We start from the raw sequence: 8,931 nt of genomic DNA, 5'->3' as shown, positions 1-8,931 counted from the left end.
CGAAAAAGAACCGGCACAAGAAGCTGAGGTCACTGCTTGGAATCTTAAATAATTGTTTCCTATTAGTACAATATTTTGATTCTCCATTGGTTCCAAAACTAAATTATGTATTAGTTTGCATCCATGCAGTAGGGGAAATATCTTGAAAGCAGTTCACATCAAGTTAACAATGATGACCACAGAGAGCGATCATGTCTAATGTGGGAAAGGTGATACATACATTATTTGTTTGTGAGACTCAACAATATGAGGTGAGTCCTTTTTCCACTTACCTGTTGGAGATGATGTATGCGGATTTAGTGTTAAATGGAACGGCTTGATGCTTTACGTGCTTCACACCTGAAATACGCTTCAATTAGTTTTATTGTAAAAATATTGCATCACTTAGTATTATTATGATATACTATTTCAATCCATGCCACATTATTATTTTGAAATACGTAATCACAAACTTAAATATACTTGTTTTTTAGTTAATGTTGTTCCAAATTAGTTCTGTTTGTTTTATTTATTCTAAGTTTCTGAACTTCTCATTCTTGTATAGGTAAAAGAAAACTTCCAGCTCAGTGCCAGCATCCGAGACCCCAAACTTGGCCTCGAGTGCATCCCACATTTTCTGAAAAGCTTGTGCCTGTTGAGCATCAAGCTCTCCTTCAGGTTTGCCGAGAGTGGCGTCATAGCAACTCATGGTTTGAAACCATAAGACTGCTCTCACGCGCCACCTCTTATAGTGGATACCCTCAAACATAGAAGGTCTCATGGAAGCAGCAAAACCACTCGGGGTAAATTGCCTATAATAAGGTTTTTGGATTGTTGGAGATATGAGCAATTTACCAAATGATTTTATTAACAGAAATACTAGATAAAGCATGACTAATATAGTAGAGATAAAACAAGTCATGCGTTCTGATAGAGAGAAGGTAAATAGCTTCTGCATATATGAACCGTAGCCTATCATATCTAAACCAGACAATATAGCAAATAGCATATATGAAGTAGAACCTATCATGTGTAGGACAAGGACTAGAACAAGGAACTGCGGCAGAACCTTTAACAGGAAAGACAAGAACACCTACGGGACAGCAGCAGCAGAAGCGCTGGACTTGGGGTCGGTGTCCTCGTCTGCCATGTCGTCGAGGAGGTCGTCGACGTCGGGGAAGAAGTCGTCGTCGGGGAAGAAGTCGTCGTCGGGGAAGTAGTCGTCGGCGACCGGATCGTCCGTGATGAAGCAGCCAGTAGTCGCGCTGAGCGCTCCCCAAAAACCTTATCACCCTTCTCCCGTACAGGACTCAAAAGGTGCCATTTCAGAGGCCTACTGTCCCGAACTGCGGTGCACGACGCAAGACGGGATGGGGAAAATGTAGCAGCAACGCAGTGGTGGGAACTTTGTGGCGAGAGGAAGAGGAGCTTCTGTTCTGTCTCGCTGGAGAGGAGCGACCTCTCTTATATAGGCACAGGAAAAGGACGCGAAGAGGCTGCGGGAGGAGGTGAAGCAACGAAGGGAGACGAAGCGAACAGGCAGCGGCCGAAGAGGCGCGCCGTTTGAATATAGTGTCCAGTACAGAAAACGTTTCAACTCCCACGTGACCTTTCGTATACCCATCGTGCGTGGCAAAAATTTAGATATCGGCTCATTCCCGCAACCCGCGGCACGTCGTGACGAGGCGTGGCGTGGCGAGGCGGGCGGCGGAGGAGGAGCGCGCGTGGATATCCCTTTTGTTCTCATGCTCGTACAAGTGGGGAAAGAACCTCCCTTATAAGGAGGTCCAACTCCCACTAAACTAGCAATGTGGGACTAAACTTTAGTAGTATCCCTTGCCTTGCACAAATGGGCTAAGTGGGCCTCTAGGATTTATTAGGAATTTCTGAAATAGTTATTGGGCTGCCCAAAATAGACTAAATTCCAGCAATCCCCCACCAGATCCCAGAGGCACACAGAAATTTGCCTTTGGTTCCAAAACACTGTTTTATATACCGGTACTGCAGTGGAGACTGTTAAGTTGAACTTCCACCTAGAACTCTATGCTACAGTAGTAAGCAACTTGAACAGTGGACTGGGCCTTGAACTGCAAGTTTTCTGCGAATCTAGCTTCACATAAAGCCTTGACCGATACGTGGCTACCGTGGGTCTTCCCCGCGGGTGGAGCTTATGCGTCATACTTCGTGACCTTTCATGAGTTTACTAGAGAGAACCCTACTCTCATAGATTGCGACGTTTGACAATCGGACTCATATAGGTGTGTTCTTCAAAAGATGTTCTGCAGGACAACATCTCTGCTTAAATAAGCCACTTAGAACACATTAAGATATACATCAACCTACCATGCAGATTAGGAGAGTATTCAAGAAGAAACTTAGGCCTGATGGTACTATTGAAAAGTACAAGGCTCGGCTCGTGGCTAAGGGTTATACCCAAAAGGAAGGTGAAGACTTCTTTGATACTTACTCACCTGTGGCTCGACTGACCACTATTCGAGTTCTACTTTCACTAGCTGCCTCGCATGGTCTTCTCATTCATCAAATGGATGTTAAGACTGCTTTCCTAAATGGAGAGTTGGACGAGGAAATTTATATGGAACAACCAGATGGGTTTGTACTAGATGGTCAGGAAGGGAAAGTGTGCAAATTGCTGAAGTCTTTGTACGGACTTAAGCAAGCACCCAAACAGTGGCATGAGAAGTTTGAAAGAACTTTAACAGCTGTAGGCTTTGTTGTGAACGAAGCTGACAAATGTGTGTACTATCGCCATGGTGGGGGCGAGGGAGTTATCATGTGCTTGTATGTTGATGACATACTGATTTTCGGAACAAATCTGAATGTTATTAAGGAGGTCAAGGATTTACTATCTCGTTGTTTTGAGATGAAGGATTTAGGAGTGGCTGATGTCATTCTGAACATCGAGTTGTTGAGAGACGATGATGGTGGGATTACATTGCTTCAATCTCACTATGTGGAAAAGATCTTGAGTCGCTTTGGCTACAGTGACTGCAAGCCCTCTCCAACACCATATGATGCTAGTGTGTTGCTTCGAAAGAATCGAAGAATTGCTAGAGACCAATTGAAGTATTCTCAGATTATTGGCTCGCTTATGTACTTAGCCAGTGCTACAAGACCTGACATCCCTTTTGCTGTTAGCAAACTGAGTCGGTTTGTTTCAAAACCAGGAGATGTGCATTGGAAAGATCTAGAAAGAGTTTTGCGTTATTTGAAAGGCACTGCAAATTATGGAATTCACTACACCGGGCATCCAAAGGTGCTTGAAGGGTATAGTGACTCAAACTGGATCTCAGATGCCGATGAGATAAAGGCCACGAGCGGTTATGTATTCACTCATGGAGGTGGCGTTGTTTCTTGGAAGTCTTGCAAGCAGACCATCTTAACGAGGTCAACAATGGAAGTAGAACTCACAGCACTAGATACAGCTACGGTTGAAGCAGATTGGCTTCGCCGGCTCTTGAATGACTTGCCGGTTGTTGAGAAACCTGTACCGGGTGTCCTTATGAACTGCGACAATCAGACTATGATCACGAAAGTGAGCAGCTCAAAGGATAACATGAAGTCATCAAGACACGTTCAGAGAAGGTTAAAGTCTGTCAGGAAAATGAAAAACTCCGGAGTTATTGCGTTGGATTATATCCAAACGTCTAAAAATCTGGCAGATCCTTTTACTAAGGGTCTATCACGTAATGTGATAGATAATGCGTCGAGGGAGATGGGTATGAGACCCACAATATGAGTTGTTCACAGTGGTAACCTATTCTTTGTGATCGGAGATCCCGTGAATTAGATGTGGAAGACAAGTTGTTGGTCAACTGAGAGGAGAGTATCCTTACTATTCACAATACCACTCCATGAAGATGCAATACTCTCCTAATCTGCATGGCAGGTTGATGTATATCTTAATGTGTTCTAAGTGGCTTATTTAAGCAGAGATGTTGTACTGCAGAATATCTTTTGAAGAACACACCTATATGAGTCTGATTGTCAAACGTCGCAATCTATGAGAGTAGGGTTCTCTTTAGTAAACTCGTGAAAGGTCACGGAGTATGACGCATAAGCTCCACCCGCGGGGAAGACCCACGGTAGCCATGTATCGGTCAAGGCTTTATGTGAAGCTAGATTCGCAGAAAACTTGCAGTTCAAGGCCCAGTCCACTGTTCAAGTTGCTTACTAGTGTAGCATAGAGTTCTAGGTGGAAGTTCAACTTAACAGTCTCCACTGCAGTACCGGTATATAAAACAGTGTTTTGGAACCAAAGGCAAATTTCTGTGTGCCTCTGGGATCTGGTGGGGGATTGCTGGAATTTAGTCTATTTTGGGCAGCCCAATAACTATTTCAGAAATTCCTAATAAATCCTAGAGGCCCACTTAGCCCATTTGTGCAAGGCAAGGGATACTACTAAAGTTTAGTCCCACATTGCTAGTTTAGTGGGAGTTGTACCTCCTTATAAGGGAGGTTCTTTCCCCTCTTGTACGAGCATGAGCACAAAAGGGATATCCACGCGCACTCCTCCGCCTCGCCTCGCCTCGTCACGACACGCCGCGCCGCGCCGCGGGTTGCGGGAATGAGCCGAGCCGATATCTAAATTTTTGCCACGCACGACGGGTGTACGAAAGGTCACGTGGGAGTTGAAACGTTTTCTGTAGTGGACACTAAATTCGAACGGCGCGCCTCTTCGGCCGCTGCCTGTTCACTTCGTCTCCCTTCTTTGCTTCTCCTCCTGCCGCAGCCTCTTCGCCTCCTTCTCCTGTGCCTATATAAGAGAGGTCGCTCCTCTCCAGAGAGACACAACATAAGCTCCTCTTCCTCTCGCCACAAAGTTCCCACCACTGCGCTGCTGCTACGTTTTTCCCCATCCCATCTTGTGGCGTGCACTGCAGGTTGGGACAGTAGGCCTGCGAAACCACACCTTTTGAGTCATGTACAGGAGAAGGGTGATAAGGTTTTTGGGGAGCGCTCAGCGCGACTACTGGCTGCTTCATCACGGACGATCCGGTCGCCGACGACTACTTCCCCGACGACGACTTCTTCCCCGACGACGACTTCTTCCCCGACGTCGACGACCTCCTCGACGACATGGCAGACGAGGACACCGACCCCAAGTCCAGCGCTTCTGCTGCTGCTGTCCCGTACGTGTTCTTGTCTTTCCTGTTAAAGGTTCTGCCGCAGTTCCTTGTTCTAGTCCTTGTCCTACACATGATAGGTTCTACTTCATATATGCTACTTGCTATACTGTCTGGTTTAGATATGATAGGCTACGGTTCATATATGCAGAAGCTATTTACCTTCTCTCTGTCAGAACGCATGACTTGTTTTGTCTCTACTATATTAGTCATGCTTTATCTAGTATTTCTGTTAATAAAATCATTTGGTAAATTGCTCATATCTCCAACAATCCAAAAACCTTATTATCGGCAATTTACCCCGAGTGGTTTTGTTGCTTCCATGAGACCTCCTATGTTTGAGAGTATCCACTATAAGAGGTGGCGCGTGAGAGCAGTCTTATGGTTTCAAACCATGAGTTGCTATGACGCCACTCTCGGCAAACCTGAAGGAGAGCTTGATGCTCAATAGACACAAGCTTTTCAAAAAATGGATACTCTGTTTAAGGCTGCTCTCTTGAGTGTTCTTGGTGAGAACGTAGTTGATGCTTATGCGTCAATTGATAATGGAAAAGATATGTGGGATGCACTCGAGGCCAAGTTTGGGGTCTCGGATGCTGGCACTGAACTGTACATCATGGAGCAATTCTATGATTACAGGATGACTGAAGAGCGCTCCGTGGTTGAGCAAGCTCATGAGATACAGTCATTTGCTAGAGAACTTGAGCACTTCAGTTGTATGCTACCGGACAAGTTTGTTGCTGGAGGTATCATCACTAAGCTTCCTCCTTCATGGAGGAACTTTGCTACCTTGTTGAAGCATAAGAGGCAGGAGTTTTCCGTCCCGGATCTCATTGGCACTCTTGATGTGGAAGAAAAGGCGAGAGCAAAGGACACACGTGCTCGAGCTATTGAGGAAGGATCTAGTGCCAATGTGGTACAGAAGCAGAACTTCCAGCCCCACAAGTTCAAGAACAAGGGCAAGTTTGATGGAAAAGCAAAGTTTGTTGGGAAGAACAAGGCTGTGCAACACACGAACTTCAAGAAAAAGAATGGCAATAAGAAAGGTGCTTGTCATGTGTGTGTGGGGATCCTGATCATTGGGCTCCTAGTTGCCCTAATCGCTATGACAAGCGTCATCCTGGGAAAGGCGGCAAGACCGCTAATGTTGTCATTGGAGACACTGACATAAAGGATGATGGGTATGGTATATTTCCCACTATTCTTTCAGTATGTCATTCTCCTGACTGGTTGATTGACACGGGTGCTAATGTGCATGTATGCGGTGATATTTCCATGTTTTCGTCTTATCAGACCGCAGGGACTTCAACCGTGCTGATGGGCAATGGTTCAAGTGCTTCTGTTCGTGGTGTTGGCACGGTCGATCTGAAGTTTACTTCGGGGAAGATCGCGCGGCTGAAGAACGTGCATTATGTCCCCTCCGTCAATAAAAATCTTGTTAGCGGATCTCTTCTGTGTAGAGATGGCTACAAACTTGTCTTTGAGTTGAATAAATTTGTAATATCCAAGTATGGAACCTTTGTTGGTAAAGGCTATGAGTCAGGAGGCTTGTTTCGTTTATCCTTATCAGACGTTTGCAATAAAGTTGTTAATCATATTTGCAACAATAGTGAATCCAATGTGTGGCATTCACGTCTTTGTCATGTTAACTTTGGTTGCATGTCGCGACTAGCGAAATTGACCTTAATCCCTAGTTTCACCACCGTCAAGGGATCTAAGTGTCAAGTGTGTGTGCAAGCTAAGCAACCTCGTAAGTCTCACACGACTGCGGAAATAAGAAATCTTGCACCACTAGAGCTCATACATTCAGATCTATGTGAAATGAATGGTGTGTTGACAAAAGGTGGAAAGAAATATTTCATGATGTTAATTGATGACTCCACTAGATACTGTCGTGTGTATCTTCTGAAATCTAAGGATGAGGCTTTGAACTTTTTCAAGATCTATAAAGCTGAAGCGGAAAACCAACTTGATCGGAAAATCAAGAGGCTTAGGTCCGACCGTGGTGGAGAGTATTTTTCCAATGAGTTTGATGCTTTTTGTGCGGAACATGGTATAATCCATGAGAGGACGCCTCCCTACTCACCTTAGTCAAATGGGGTGGCCGAAAGAAAGAACTGTACTCTAACTGATTTGGTTAACGCCATGTTAGACACATCGGGTCTCTCCAAGGCATGGTGGGAGGAGGCCATATTGACAGCATGTCATGTCCTGAACCGAGTCCCCACAAAGAACAAAGAGATAACTCCATTCGAGGAATGGGAGAAGAAAAGGTTAAAACTCTCTTATCTGCGAACATGGGGTTGTTTGGCGAAAGTCAATGCTCCAATTTCAAAGAAGCGGAAGCTTGGACCAAAGACTGTGGATTGTGTTTTCCTGGGATATGCATTTCATAGCATTGGCCATAGATTCTTGGTTGTAAAATCTGAGGTACCTGACATGCATGTCGGTACGATCATGGAGTCGAATGATGCGACTTTCTTTGAAGATATCTTTCCCATGAAGGATATGGCTACCTCATCTAATCAGGAGATGCCTAGTTCATCGAATCAGGAACCAGTTACAATTACCGAACCTACAATTTTGATGGAACACTTTGAAAGTCCTGTGGAGGAGAACAATGAAGTTCCTATTAGGAGCAAGAGACAGAGGACTGCAAAGTCCTTTGGTGATGATTTTCTTATGTACCTCATAGATGACACTCCCAGTTCTATTTCAGAGGCCTATGCATCTGAAGATGCTGACTACTGGAAGGAAGCGGTTCGTAGCGAGATGGATTCCATCTTGGCAAATGAAACTTGGAGATAACTGATCGTCCTTATGGGTGCAAACCTATAGGATGCAAATGGGTATTCAAGAAGAAACTTAGGCCTGATGGTACTATTGAAAAGTACAAGGCTCGGCTCGTGGCTAAGGGTTATACCCAAAAGGAAGGTGAAGACTTCTTTGATACTTACTCACTTGTGGCTCGACTGACCACTATTCGAGTTCTACTTTCACTAGCTGCCTCGCATGGTCTTCTTGTTCATCAAATGGATGTTAGGACTGCTTTCCTAAATGGAGAGTTGGACGAGGAAATTTATATGGAACAACCAGATGGGTTTGTACTAGATGGTCAGGAAGGGAAAGTGTGCAAATTGCTGAAGTCTTTGTACGGACTTAAGCAAGCACCCAAACAGTGGCATGAGAAGTTTGAAAGAACTTTAACAGCTGCAGCCGTTGTTGTGAACGAAGCTGACAAATGTGTGTACTATCGCCATGGTGGGGGCGAGGGAGTTATCATGTGCTTGTATGTTGATGACATACTGATTTTCGGAACAAATCTGAATGTTATTAAGGAGGTCAAGGATTTACTATCTCGTTGTTTTGAGATGAAGGATTTAGGAGTGGCTGATGTCATTTTGAACATCAAGTTGTTGAGAGACGATCATGGTGGAATTACATTGCTTCAATCTCACTATGTGGAAAAGATCTTGAGTCGCTTTGGCTACAGTGACTGCAAGCCCTCTCCAAAACCATATGACGCTAGTGTGTTGCTTCGAAAGAATCGAAGAATTGCTAGAGACCAATTGAAGTATTCTCAGATTATTGGCTCGCTTATGTACTTAGCCAGTGCTACAAGACCTGACATCTCTTTTGCTGTTAGCAAACTGAGTCGGTTTGTTTCAAAACCAGGAGATGTGCATTGGAAAGCTCTAGAAAGAGTTTTGCGTTATTTGAAAGGCACTGCAAATTATGGAATTCACTACACCGGGCATCCAAAGGTGCTTGAAGGGTATAGTGACTCAAACTGGATCTCAGATGCTGA

The sequence above is a fragment of the Triticum urartu genome, chromosome 3A, assembly GCF_056163025.1.
Source record: "Triticum urartu cultivar PI428250 chromosome 3A, HENAU_Tu73, whole genome shotgun sequence".
Classification (NCBI taxonomy): Eukaryota; Viridiplantae; Streptophyta; class Magnoliopsida; order Poales; family Poaceae; genus Triticum; species Triticum urartu.
The sequence above is the reverse complement of the archived record's forward strand: the minus strand, read 5'-3'. Positions refer to the sequence as shown.